Below are 14,601 nucleotides of genomic sequence, written 5' to 3'. Positions count from 1 at the left end.
AAGCATAACCCCAAAATGATAGCGGTAGATCGGTAAGAGACATCATAGATCGCACCGTATCCAATAGAGTGTGATTACGACGTTCGGACACACCATTACGCTGAGGTGTTCCAGGCGGCGTGAGTTGTGAAACAATTCCACATTTCCTTAAGTGTGTGCCAAATTCGTGACTCAAATATTCCCCTCCATGATCTGATTGTAAGAACTTTATTTTCCTGTCACGTTGATTCTCAACCTCACTCTGAAATTCCTTGAACTTTTCAAGGGTCTCAGACTTGTGTTTCATTAAGTAGACATACCCATATCTACTTAAGTCATCAGTGAGGGTGAGAACATAACGATAGCCACCGCGAGCCTCAACGCTCATTGGACCGCACACATCAGTATGTATGATTTCTAATAAGTTGGTTGCTCGCTCCATTGTTCCGAAGAACGGAGTCTTGGTCATTTTGCCCATGAGGCATGGTTCGCACGTGTCAAATGATTCATAATCAAGAGACTCCAAAAGTCCATCTGCATGGAGTTTCTTCATGCGTTTGACACCAATGTGACATGGGTGGCAGTGCCACAAGTATGTGGGACTATCATTATCAACCTTACATTTCTTGGCATTCACACTATGAATATGTGTAACATCACGTTCGAGATTCATTAAGAATAAACCATTGACCAGCGGGGCATGACCATAAAACATATCTCTCATATAAATAGAACAACCATTATTCTTGGATTTAAATGAGTAGCCATCTCGCATCAAAGGAGATCCAGATACAATGTTCATGCTCAAAGTTGGCACTAAATAACAATTATTGAGGTTTAAAACTAATCCCGTAGGTAAATGTAGAGGTAGCGTGCCGACGGCGATCACATCGACCTTGGAACCATTCCCGACGTGCATCGTCACCTCGTCCTTCGCCAGTCTCCGCTTATTCCGCAGCTCCTGCTTTGAGTTACAAATATGAGCAACTGCACCGGTATCAAATACCCAGGAGCTACTACGAGCGCTGGTTAGGTACACATCAGTAACATGTATATCACATATACCTTTGGTATTGCCGGCCTTCTTATCCGCTAAGTACTTGGGGCAGTTCCGCTTCCAGTGACCGTTTCCCTTGCAATAAAAGCACTCAGTCTCAGGCTTGGGTCCATTCTTTGTCTTCTTCCCGGCAGCTTGCTTACCGGGCGCGGCAACTCCCTTGCCGTCTTTCTTGAAGTTCTTCTTACCCTTGCCTTTCTTGAACTTAGTGGTTTTATTCACCATCAACACTTGATGTTCCCTTCTGATCTCCACCTCCGCTGATTTCAGCATTGAATATACCTCAGGAATGGTCTTTTCCATCCCCTGCATATTGAAGTTCATCACAAAGCTCTTGTAGCTAGGTGGGAGCGACTGAAGGATTCTGTCAACGATCGCATCATCCGGGAGATTAACTCCCAGCTGAGATAAGTGGTTGTGCAACCCAGACATTTTGAGTATGTGCTCGCTGACAGAACTATTCTCCTCCATCTTACAACTGTAGAACTTGTCGGAGACTTCATATCTCTCGACCCGGGCATGAGCTTGGAAAACCATTTTCAGCTCTTGGAACATCTCATATGCTCTGTGCTGCTCGAAACGCTTTTGGAGCCCCGGTTCTAAGCTGTAAAGCATGCCGCACTGAACCAGGGAGTAATCATCAACACGTGTTTGCCAGGCCTTCATAACGTCTTGGTTCGCTGGGACGGGTGCTTCACCTAGCGGTGCTTCAAGGACATATGCTTTCTTGGCAGCTATGAGGATGATCCTCAAGTTCCGGACCCATTCCGTATAGTTGCTACCATCGTCTTTCAGCTTGGTTTTCTCTAGGAACGCGTTGAAGTTGAGGTTGACATTAGCGTGGGCCATTTGATCTACAAGACATATTGTAAATATTTTAGACTAAGTTCATGATAATTAAGTTCATCTAATCAAATTATTAATGAACTCCCACTCAGACAGACATCCCTCTAGTCATCTAAGTGATACATGATCCGAGTCAACTAGGCCGTGTTCGATCATCACGTGAGACGGACTAGTCATCATCGGTGAACATCTTCATGTTGATCGTATCTGCTATACGACTCATGTTCGACCTTTCGGTCTCTTGTGTTCTGAGGCCATGTCTGTACATGCTAGGCTCGTCAAGTCAACCTAAGTGTATTGCGTGTGTAAATCTGGCTTACACCCGTTGTATGCGAACGTTAGAACCTATCACACCCGATCATCACGTGGTGCTTCGGAACAACGAACCTTCGCAATGGTGCACAGTTAGGGGAAACACTTTCTTGAAATTTTAGCGAGGGATCATCTTATTTATGCTACCTTCGTTCTAAGCAAATAAGATGTAAAACATGATAAACATCACATGCAATCAAATAGTGACATGATATGGCCAATATCATTTTGCTCCTTTTGATCTCCATCTTTGGGGTGCCATGATCATCATCGTCACCGGCATGACACCATGATCTCCATCATCATGATCTCCATCATCGTGTCTTCATGAAGTTGTCTCACCAACTATTACTTCTACTAATATGGCTAACGGTTACCAATAAAGTAAAGTAATTACATGACGTTTCAGTTGACACGCAGGTCATAAATAAATTAAGACAACTCCTATGGCTCCTGCCGGTTGTCATACTCATCGACATGCAAGTCGTGATTCCTATTACAAGAACATGATCAATCTCATACATCACATATATCATTCATCACATTCTTCTGGCCATATCACATCACATGACACATGCTGCAAAAACAAGTTAGACATCCTCTAATTGTTGTTGCAAATTTTTACGTGCCTGCTATAGGTTTCTAGAAAGAACGCTTCTTACCTACGCCAAAACCACAACGTGATATGCCAATTTCTATTTACCCTTCATAAGGACCCTTTTCATCGAATCCGATCCGACTAAAGTGGGAGAGACAAACACCCGCTAGCCACCTTATGCAACTAGTGCATGCCAGTCGGTGGAACATGTCTCACGTAAGCGTACGTGTAAGGTTGGTCCGGGCCGCTTCATCCCACGATGCCGCCGAATCAAGATAAGACTAGTAACGGCAAGTAAATTGACAAAATCGACGCCCACAACAACTTGTGTTCTACTCGTGCATAGAAACTACGCATTGACCTAGCTCATGATGCCACTGTTGGGGATCGTTGCAGAAATTAAAAAATTTCTACGCATCACCAAGATCAATCTATGGAGTTTACTAGGAACGAGAGGGGATTGCATCTTCATACCTTTGAAGATCGCGGGTCGGAAGCATTGCAAGAACGCGGATGAGGGAGTTGTACTCGTAGCGATTCAGATCGCGGTGCATTCCGATCCTAGTGCCGAACAACGGCACCTCCGCGTTCAACACACGTGCAGCCCGGTGACGTCTCCCGCACCTTGATCCAGCAAGGAGGAGGGAGAGGTTGAGGAAGAGGGCTCCAACAGCAGCACGACGGCGTGGTGGTGATGAAGTGGCAGTTCTCCGGCAGGGCTTCGCCAAGCTCACGCGGAGGAGGAGAGGTGTTGGGGAGGGGAGGGGCTGCGCCTTGGATGTTGTGCTACAGCCCTCCCTCCACCCCTCTATTTATAGGGAGAAGGGGGAAGGGGGCCAGCCCCTCTAGATGAGATCTAGAGGGGGGCGGCGGCCAAGGGGGAGGGGGCTTGCCCCCCAAGCAAGGGGGCGCCCCCTTTAGGGTTCCCCCAAACCCTAGGTGCATGGGCCCTGGGGGGATGGTGCCCAGCCCACTTAGGGGCTGGTTCCCTTCCACCTACAGCCCATAAGGCCCTCCGGGGCAGATGGACCCTCCCGGTGGACCCCCGGAACCCCTTCGGTGGCCCCGGTACAATACCGACGTACCCCCGAACACTTCCGGTGACCGTATGATGACTTCCCATATATAAATCTTCACCTCCGGACCATTCCGGAACTCCTCGGGACGTCCGGGATCTCATCCGGGACTCCGAACAACATTCGGTAATCACATAGAAATCTTCCTTATAACCCTAGCGTCATCGAACCTTAAGTGTGTAGACCCTACGGGTTCGGGAATCATGCAGACATGACCGAGACAGCTCTCTAGCCAATAACCAACAGCGGGATCTGGATACCCATGTTGGCTCCCACATGTTCCACGATGATCTCATCGGATGAACCACGATGTCGAGCATTCAAGCAATCCCGTATACAATTCCCTTTTGTCAATCGGTACGTTACTTGCCCGAGATTCGATCATCGGTATCCCAATACCTCATTCAATCTCGTTACCGGCAAGTCACTTTACTCGTTCCATAATGCATGATCCCGTGACTAAATACTTAGTCACATTGAGCTCATTATGATGATGCATTACCGAGTGGGCCCAGAGATACCTCTCCGTCATACGGAGTGACAAATCCCAGTCTCGATCCGTGCCAACCCGACAGACACTTTCGGAGATACCTGTAGTGCACCTTTATAGCCAGCCAGTTACGTTGTGACGTTTGGTACACCCAAAGCATTCCTATGGTATCCGGGAGTTGCACGATCTCATGGTCTAAGGAAATGATACTTGACATTAGAAAAGCTTTAGCAAACGAACTACACGATCTAGTGCTATGCTTAGGATTGGGTCTTGTCCATCACATCATTCTCCTAATGATGTGATCCCGTTATCAATGACATCCAATGTCCATGGTCAGGAAACCGTAACCATCTATTGATCAACAAGCTAGTCATCTAGAGGCTCACTAGGGACATGTTATGGTCTATGTGTTCACACATGTATTACGATTTCCGGATAACACAATTATAGCATGAACAATAGACAATTATCATGAATAAGGAAATATAATAATAACCATTTTATTATTGCCTCTAGGGCATATTTCCAACAACATCTGCCTCAGGGATAGCAACTGGCGAGAGCGGCACAGCAGTTGTCTGTTCCACAGCGGCGGCCTTAGCCCTGATGGAGGCCGCCCACGCCCAGCTCCTGGCGGTCACTGCACAAGTCGAACGAAGCTTCTCCGACAACGGTCGGCAACCCATGGCCGAAGAGCTTGCAATCGCCGAGAGCGTTCGAGCAGTCGTCCGTTCCTCCGCCGCATACCTTGCGACAACGGAGCCCGTCCAAGCCCAGATCGTGTCCGCCCACGCCCAGCTCGTGGCGGCCTTTTCCAAAGAGATGGCGGACGTGGATGGCGAGATGCTTGCCGAGTATGGTGCGATGGATGCCATGGAGCCCCTTCCCCAGGAGACCGTCGGGCGCGAGCTGGACATGGAGGCGGCGGCGGAGATCGACGAGCACCAGCCATAGTAGTAATCTATGTTTTGTTTAATTAAGAGCGCCGGTCTTTAATTTGTTAGAGTAATGTTTAGGTCAGCTAGCTCTGTTTAATTGTTGAACTTGCTCGATTAAGAAGAGTGGGTGTGCTGTAGTCTCCTTTGTGTACCCAAATCATGCAATGACGTGGATGACCACTATAATCATGGAAATTCAAACCAAAACTTTTGACGTTCAAACTCATCACACATGGGTTAAGCTATCTGAATCGTTTGTGATGTCCACATATCGTACACAGTTCTGAATAAGGGACCGTGTCTGATACTCTGATGACACTTTGCACGCCAGTTTTTTGGCTGAAGTGATTTCAAATTTTTGGCTTCCGTGGAAATATCTACCTCCCCGCCCCCTTCCCCTTACCAAAAGCCACATTTCCCCTCTTTCTGCCTTCCTTTCCAAGTTAAAACCTTCACTCCTTGCTTGCAGCGCCGCCGCCTCCTCGCCGGCGACCCTCCTTCACGCTGCTCGGCCTCCTCTATCCAGGCAGGTAATCCACACCCGACCCCCATCCTCCTCCTCCTTCCACATCCCACATGCCCCGACCGCCGGCGCGAGCGCGACACCTTCCACCCAAGTCACCGACTCCTCCACCAAATAAGCACCGGCCTAAGCCATGGTGCACGCAGTATAGCCAGGACCTCAAGGAGCATTTGGCAGCGGAGAAGCAAATCGCGGCCGCACGCGCGGATGAGGTCGCGATGGCTGCCATTCGTGCCGACCCCCAGATCTTGGAGGAGCACCTTACCAATTGCTAGCTATGCCGGTTAAGCATGCTCGGTTTACCCGTTGCGTGTGCTGTTCCTGCCTTTCCTTCACAAAATCTAGTGAATTGTGCTATCTAATTTCACCATGCAATCTGTTGCTCTAGTGTATATGTTCTATATGTCGTGCAGTGTGGTGCTCACTTATTAACTATTTTTTTAATTAGTTGTCGTCTTCAGTTAACTTTTTGGTTCAATTCTGCAAATGTGATGTTCAATTCTTCAGGCTACAATTTTGTATTGTCTTCCATGTGAGAAATAAATCGAATTTATCTTTACAAAATTGTGGGTGCATTCTGCGAATTTATCTTTACAAAATTGTGGGTGCATTCTGTTATTGTATACCATGTGAGGAATAAATTGAATTTGCCTGTAGTAAATACATGAGAAACAAATACAATTGCTACAATTGGTTGTAGTTAACTGTTTGGTTAACTCTCTGATCTTCTATTAGGAGTATGTTATATTGTGCAATGTGGTGCTCGGTTAATGTTTGGTTCATTTGTTGTGGTGCTTAGTTAACTGCTTGGTTCAATGTTATATTATGCAATGTGGTGCTCAGTTAATGTTTGGTTCATTTGTTGTGGTGTTTAGTTAACTGCTTGGTTCAGTTTTGCAATGCGATGTCCAATTGTCGTGGGTAGAATTTTGTATTGTTGTGCATGTGAGAATAAATCGAATTTGGCTGCACTTAATACATGAGAAACATATACAAGTGTTATATTTCCTAGTTCTTAATCATGCTTGGTTTGGGTAAATGGGTTTTCCGTGTGGCTTCAATTAATCTGATGAATCTGCAATGTGCTTATTTTTTATCAACATATTTTACTAATAGCATGCGAACCCTTACTTAACCTGATGACTAACTACCTTATATGTGTTGCAGGGAAACAATGGGAAGCACTGGGGTTTACAATCGAGATTAGCACGTGCATGGTCCGTTGTCTAATAGCACATTATTGTGCAATTGCAGGAACCATTCTAATATTTTGGTTTTTAACAATTTGGTCTTGCACATGTAGGTCCTGCTTTCGGAGGTTTTGACCCACTGTACGACCCTTTTTGCATATGGGGAAATGAGTTGTCCATGAATATCAATCAAATCAAGAAACTCAGAAAGATTGTTAGGATAAAGAAATTAGCAACAAAAAACAACAAGATCTTTGTCTGCACAATGAAGAAGACATCAGTTCACTACAAGATGGTACTAACTATTATACCTTGCCTTTTTTTATTCCTTTGACCCATTTCCAATATAGAGAAGATATTTGCACATCCTTGTTTTCAGGCCTTTCCAAAGCAGTTCACTGATGATTACCTCTCAAACCACCTCTATGGTCAGGAGGCGAGGAAGGTTTTCATACAACACCCACGGTTCAATATTGAAGTGTTCCCGAAGAGGTCGAAGGACGGACGGTCAATCATTCATAGGCACTGGCCTAAAGTTGCAAAGACCTTCAACATGAATGAAGGCTCAATATTCGCCTTCCGCTTCAGCAGTTTTCCAGATGAGATGCATCTATCTATATACCGTCTATGATGCTAATTTCGAAAGGTTCTACATGTTGCATGTGGAACTTGCTGCTGGTGCAGTTGTGTAATGGGGTAGCTGAGTGCTGAAGCTATATCATGTTGTACTCTAATGTATTTCAATTATGAAATTCTGCTTCCTTAATATGGAAATGAAATATATTGTGTGCTTAATGTGAATGTCAATTAGATAGCAAATTGTGGTACATATGTGTAGTCTCTCATCAACTCCTGCAAGATTTCCTAAGTAGACATCTCAAAAGACATGAATAGTAGTTTTTTCTTTTTGATTTAAGGAAAAAACTAAAAGATAATCAATAACTAACAAAATAAACTATATGTGAGTGGGAGGGTAATAACCGAGCGCTTTGTTCCTCGGCAACGACACTAGAAAAGATTGATGACCTACAAGGGCACAGGGCTATTGAAAATTGCGGTAAGTAGAGTATGTAGATCCCATAGGGAGCAATTGCACATGCAACTACCAACCCCGCAGCTACCTCGTCACACACGCACACACGGCTACGTTCTTATCTGAAAATAGTACATTCGGCGGTAGCTAACGAGACGATAATGTTGGTGGTTTTATCTAAACATCTAAGCAAAGGTAAAAGCATAAATAAAACCTACAAGGGCACAGGGCTATTGAAAATTGCGGTAAGTAGAGTATGTCGATCCCATAGGGAGCAATTGCACATGCAACTACCAACCCCGCAGCTACCTCGTCACACACGCACACACGGCTACGTTCTTATCTGAAAATAGTACCTTCTTATAAATGTTTTCTAGCAAAATGCATTTTACCCTCGTATTTCTTATTCTAAGAGGAACTTCACTAGCACCAACAAGAAAAGCTTGATGACGCTAGAAAAGCTTGATGACCTAGAAGGGCACAGGGCTATTGAAAATTGCGGTAAGTAGAGTATGTCGGATAAAGTAAAGGGTGGCGTGTAACGCCCCGGACACACCCGCCAGTGGTCGTTACTCCTGGCGGGATCTAGACTGGCCCCATAGATCAATACTAGTCTTTTCTGCGCACTTTGTCCTCACTCGTGCGCACCCGAGAGCAACTTCCCGGTCGGTCACCCATCCTGAAATTACTCCAAGCTAAGCACGCTTAACTTTGGAATTCTGTCTGAATGGGCTTCCGGAAAAGAAGGAATTCCATATTGATATGAGTAGTCTATCATCCCTATTAAGCCAGGCTATCACATACACCCCACTCAGAGGAACCAACGTCCTCATCGGGCCACAGGAACGTTCCCTCTTGGCACATACGTCTGTGCATCCAGTCTGGTACATGTGTCATGTCGTGTGCCACGACGGGTCACAAACGTCATGAACAACATGACTGCGCACCTGTCCGCAAACATCCGTGTAACCGCGAGGGTCGGCTCTGATACCAACTTGTAACGCCCCGGACACACCCGCCGGTGGTCGTTACTACTGCGGGATCTAGACTGGACCCACAGATCAATACTAGTCTTTTCTGCGTACTTTGTCCTCACTCGTGCGCACCCGGGAGCAACTTTCTGGTCGGTCACCCATCATGAAATTACTCCAAGCTGAGCACGCTTAACTTTGAAGTTCTGTCCGAATGGGCTTCCGAAAAAGAAGGAATTCCTTATTGATATGAGTAGTTTATCATCCCTATTAAGCCAGGCTATCACATGGCTCTTGAGTAAAAGGATGTTCTTGAGGTGTTCGGGGTCATTTATATGTGCACATTCTACGGGTACCTAAGCCACTTATCACGTTTTCATTTGTGGGTTGAACCTAGTACAGTATACGGCGCTACACATAGTCAAATGTATCACGCACGCCACCACCATTCCTCTCCCAGTAGATTATGGCAATGATAATTAAGGATTTCCCCATGGATGCGGCCAATGGGAGGTCTCCGACATTCCCCTATCAAATTGGCAGAGATGGGAAGAGGGAGGTTACTACTTCACTCTTTCACTTCCACTTCCCTAGAGATTACACTGTCACGGCTTTCTCTGCTCTCCGCTTCATCCGATAGTAATATCTATGTGTCCAAAGTTGGCAAATGTTGGATGGTGCTCTTCACCCAACATCGCGAAGAATATTAACAATACATGAAAGAGAGGATTTTATATCCCGTAAAAGTATTTGGTGCTAGTACAAACTAGAGTTCATATTATTTCCAAAGAACTAATAAATTACTCAAACATGTAGATGGAGTACATAGAGGGTAGAGGCAAGTTACAAGCCAACATAGTGTTGGAGATGGAGAGGAGCATGGCGGTGGTGATGAAGAGAGCGCTAGCCCTCCGGCTGACGCCGGGCATGGGATGCGCCTCCTCTCACCCTTCTTCTTGTCTTGGTCATCTCTTTATGGTGGTGTTACTGCTATCGAGGTGTGCCGGCGGCTGATGGAACTTGTGGAGGATGATGAAGGAGATGACCAGCGTCTGGGGTTGGAGGTGGACTTTATAGGAGGCCTCATCGGTTCTTCGTTGTTGATGTAGAGCCTCCACCTTCATGCAATGGCTTTAGAGGGGCCAAATCCTTGTGCAGAACAAGCCCTGGTCATGAAGGATCTCGTAGGAACAAACAGGGACAAAATCGGAGCAAAATCGGGCAAGTAATGGCCGATTTACAATGTTGTCAGGCTCTGGTACGAGCGCAGGTATGGCCGCACCCGGTCGTACCGGATGCCGTCTTGCGCTCTAGAGTCTCGAGTGTTGTTTCGTACATTGGTCGCCATTTCTTCATATGAACTTAGATTTTGACTTTCTTGGGCTCGTTGGATTGCTAGAGAAAAGCCTGGTGCTTCTAAGGCCTTAGATCTTTAATTTGGACATTTAATAAATGTCAAAACATCAAACTCCCCATAGGGCCTTAATTTACTGCCTGGAACTTCTCTGGTTTGACCCTCAACTTGGTGCTTTTGATGTGCTAAGTCCATGAACATGCGAGCACACCTACAAAGGCCACAAAACAAAGAAAAACTAAATAAAAATAAAAGTTGTGCAACAAACTTGGTGAAATGGGTAAAAACAGAAAACTATGCATTGGGGACATGAATAAGTGCTAGATGGATATGATATGAGGGGGTTTGGCACTTCAATATACTCCAAAAGTATGCATAAAATCCACTCATCAATTAGATATATTGCAAAAATAACTATGTGGTAGATTAGATCTATTGCTTAATAAAATTTGTGAGAGTAGTAGATAAGATATGTTATTAGTATATGCAATTTATTACTTGATGTTATTGTTACCTCCCTTGAATTTGCATTTATTATGTTCTTGGCAGCATAGTGGAATTTTTTTACAAAGTTCTGGCTATCCACAATCTTCTATGTTTGCTTATAGTATGCTAGTTGTCAGATCGACGATGTGTTATCTCGGTTCTTTGGGTTCCACCTTAGTCAAGAAAGTTAATTTTCACAAACTAGAGGGCATGTAGATTTGATCTACATGGGGTCATGCATATAAAGTTTAGTATGGGGGCTAGAGAAAATTTGCATAAACCAATTAGAGGCGTCTAACTTGGTTTTGCAGGTTACATGTGATGTGGTATAGCTTTCGTCATATTGATGAGATTTTGTATGAGATATCTATATGTTGTAATATTTAACATGACCTGCTTGTTACGGTATGACATGATGGCTGGAGCCATATGATATTCACTTTCATCACATGTGTGTCAAATTCTATGTAATACAATTTTTATATAGTGGCCATAGAGATAGCGGTGATAAAATACTAATTACATATGATGGTGACAAGTTTGCAGACGATGACCCCAACGCAGAAGGTCGTACAAGAAGACGGAGAAGAAAAGCTGAAGAAACTACGGCCATGGCAGTAATTTTTTAAATTGCCACGGGCAAGCAGTTTTGGTTGAAATTTGTTTTTGTTAAAATTGCTGCCACGGCAAATTGTTGAAATTTCGCAAAGACGAAGAGAACTTCTCCGATGGAAGGGGCTATACGATATCATGCTATTATGAATGTATATATTTTTGCACCCTTTTGATAGCGTGCTAGTCATTTTTATTAGGCTAAACTCTCACTATAAAATATCAAGTAGTTAGTATTCTCCTAAGTGTAGCACTTCCTGAAACACATCTTTTCGGGGAGAAGTATTATTATTCATACCCATGCCATCTTATTCATATCATATCATCGCTACTTCCTCTCTCACACCACACCTCTAGTTTGTGACCTTGTGCACCGTTGTTGATCTTTATGGTCACTTACCAGCTTGTGCAATGTATTCTTTGCTATATGCTTCACTCATTTCATTACACTTGTCTATTGATACAGGGGGAGCTCCTTTGTTATGTGCAAAGTGCATTTCAAGCATTAGTTGTTTATTTACGCATATCAAGGGGGGCTTCCTATATTTGTAGTTTGGCATGGCATCACTCATATATTATATCTTTCTGGACATGCTCTAACCGTATTGTCATCAAATCACCAGATTGAAAGTGCATTGATTTCTCAATGACATTTTGGTGTCAATGACAATGGGTTAAGTAAGGACTAATGTCGGTTATCAAGTGTATCTCAGAACATTGGTTTCTTGGTGTTCTTTGGAGGAGATGGATGGCCCCCTAATTCAAAAAGGGAAAAAGGCATTGGTTTTCTGAAGACTCAAGGATTTTTTGGTTTTATTTGAGTCATAGGGAAAAGGCATTGAGGGGTCTCTCCTTGGAAATATGGTGAAACTCATCTTTGTACATTCTTATACACATAGTCAACCGTATAGAGGGAAAAGGGTATCGGGGCGACATGGTCCAAACGTTTGGGAGCGTTTTGGTGCACGGCCGTCGTAAGTTGCCCTTGGTACTAATACTCAGCTCAGCAATTAGGCAGGCATGGCGCCTATTGCAAGCTCCGGAGTCACTTTGTGCGAGGGTTTTACAGGCAAAATATTACCCAAATGGTGACATTCTAATGGCAATTCCAACAAACAGTATGAGTACACCTGGAGGAGTATCTTGAAGGGGCTCGAGATTGTAAAGGAGGGTTATATCTGGACGATCGGTTCTGGCGAATATATCAACATGTGGTCTGATCCGTGGCTGCCTACGAATGAAGCAAGGGCACCTTTCACTAGACAGGGGAATCAAATTCTAACCCGTGTGTCAGAATTGATTGATCCAGTAACAAACACTTGGGATGAACAATTGGTCAAGCAAACTTTTGTACCCCCCGACTCCAATGTAATCTTGGGCATTCCTTTGTGCGAACAACATTATGATTTTGTAGCATGGCAGTATGATGCGAAAGGTCTTTTCTCTGTGAAATCTGCATACTGTGTGCATGTCAATATGTTAGATATGAAATCTGCAAGACCATCGGGACGAGTTCCAGTACAGGTGTTCGGAAACAGAAAATTTGGAAGAAGCTTTGGGAAGTAAAATGTCCTGGGAAAGTTTACCATTTTTTGTGGCGTCTTGCACATAATAGCCATCCTCTGTTGATGAATATCGAGAGACGTGGAGTTGAGTTTGACACAAAATGTGTTATGTGTGGGAGGGTGTTTGAAGATGGTAGTCATCTGTTCCTCCGGTGCAAAGAGGTCAAGGCTATTTGGCGAGTGTCCGAGCTTGATTAACCCGTCTTTATCTTACGGAAGCAAGCAACTCTATGGAGATGACTGAGCGCATTCTAGGTTTGCCGGCGGAGACTAAGCTTCGTACTATCTGCCTGCTGTGGAAATGGTGGACAGAGCGAAACAGGAAACGACATGGTGAAAGACGTTTGTCTCCGTCAGATTTTTCGAGCCAGACCACAATTTTATCTGAATGGTTGCCTCAACAACCCCTTGTACAAACTGTGACTGTCGCTAGCGAACCAAAATGGAGTTCTCCGCCTCCCGATTGCGTTCAGATTTGTGTGGATGCTGCCTTTTTAAATAGTGGAGATGGCGAATGGGGCTGCATTGCTAGGGACGAGGGGGGGTGATGTTATTTTTGCAGCTGCTGGCAGAATGGACTGTCTCTCTGAAGCCATACATGCAGAAGCGTTGGCCATGATGAATGCTATCAGGCTAGTCGAACAGTTCAGTATGGGCCGAGTTATATTTATCACGGAATGTCTTCCTCTGAAGCTTGCATTGGGGTCAGATACCTAGGATCGTGCACCTCTTGGCATCCTGTTCCGTGAAGCAAAGTTCAAACTGCAAGCAGGATTTATAGATTATAGAATAGATGCTTGTCCTCGTCAATGTAATGTTCCGGCCCACTTGTTAGCTGGTTAGGGCATCTACAATGCCAGGTGCCTGACCAGGCGCTTACGAAGGAAACAAAATAATAGTATTAAATTAGAAAAATCTAAGAGCCTGACCTTCCAACGCCAGATGCTAACCATGGACGCTAATTGTACGCTAATTAAACTGACTATGTGGCGCATGCGAGGGAGAAAAGGAAGGAAGCGTTCGACGCAACCTTTTGCGCCCGCTGGCGTCCGATGCCAGGATTTGACAGCTCCAACTGCCCATCGACCGGGATATCAGCAGGAAAAAATCCCTGGCGCCTCTCCAAGCGCCCAGCATTGAAGATGCCCTTATGGTTCAAGGGCCTTGATCAACAGCCAACGTATTTGGCTTACTGATCTTCCCCAAGATGTAAATGGTGGTTATGGTTCAAGGGCCTTGATCAACAGCCAACGTATTTGACTTACTGATCTTTCCCAAGATGTAAATGGTGCTGTGGCCGACGATTGTGCCGTGTCCACTAGTTAATTGGAATGCATTGTGTTCCACGTCAAAAAAAAACTCGCAATGGGACCCCTGGAATCAGGATGCATGCGCATGCATCTGCCTGCCCTTTTGCTTATTTGCCATAAATTTTTGCGCGCGCTCTGCTTTTGATTAGTGAATACAGGGTTCGGCATTTTTGCGTTCGTTCTGCAATGGATTAGTTCACAGTGTGCGGCGCCGTTGCATATCGCCGTCATTAATCAGTGAAGTTTTGTTGCTAAAGA

Source organism: Triticum aestivum, chromosome 4D (genome assembly GCF_018294505.1).
Source record: "Triticum aestivum cultivar Chinese Spring chromosome 4D, IWGSC CS RefSeq v2.1, whole genome shotgun sequence".
Classification (NCBI taxonomy): Eukaryota; Viridiplantae; Streptophyta; class Magnoliopsida; order Poales; family Poaceae; genus Triticum; species Triticum aestivum.
Note: the sequence above shows the minus strand (reverse complement) of the source record.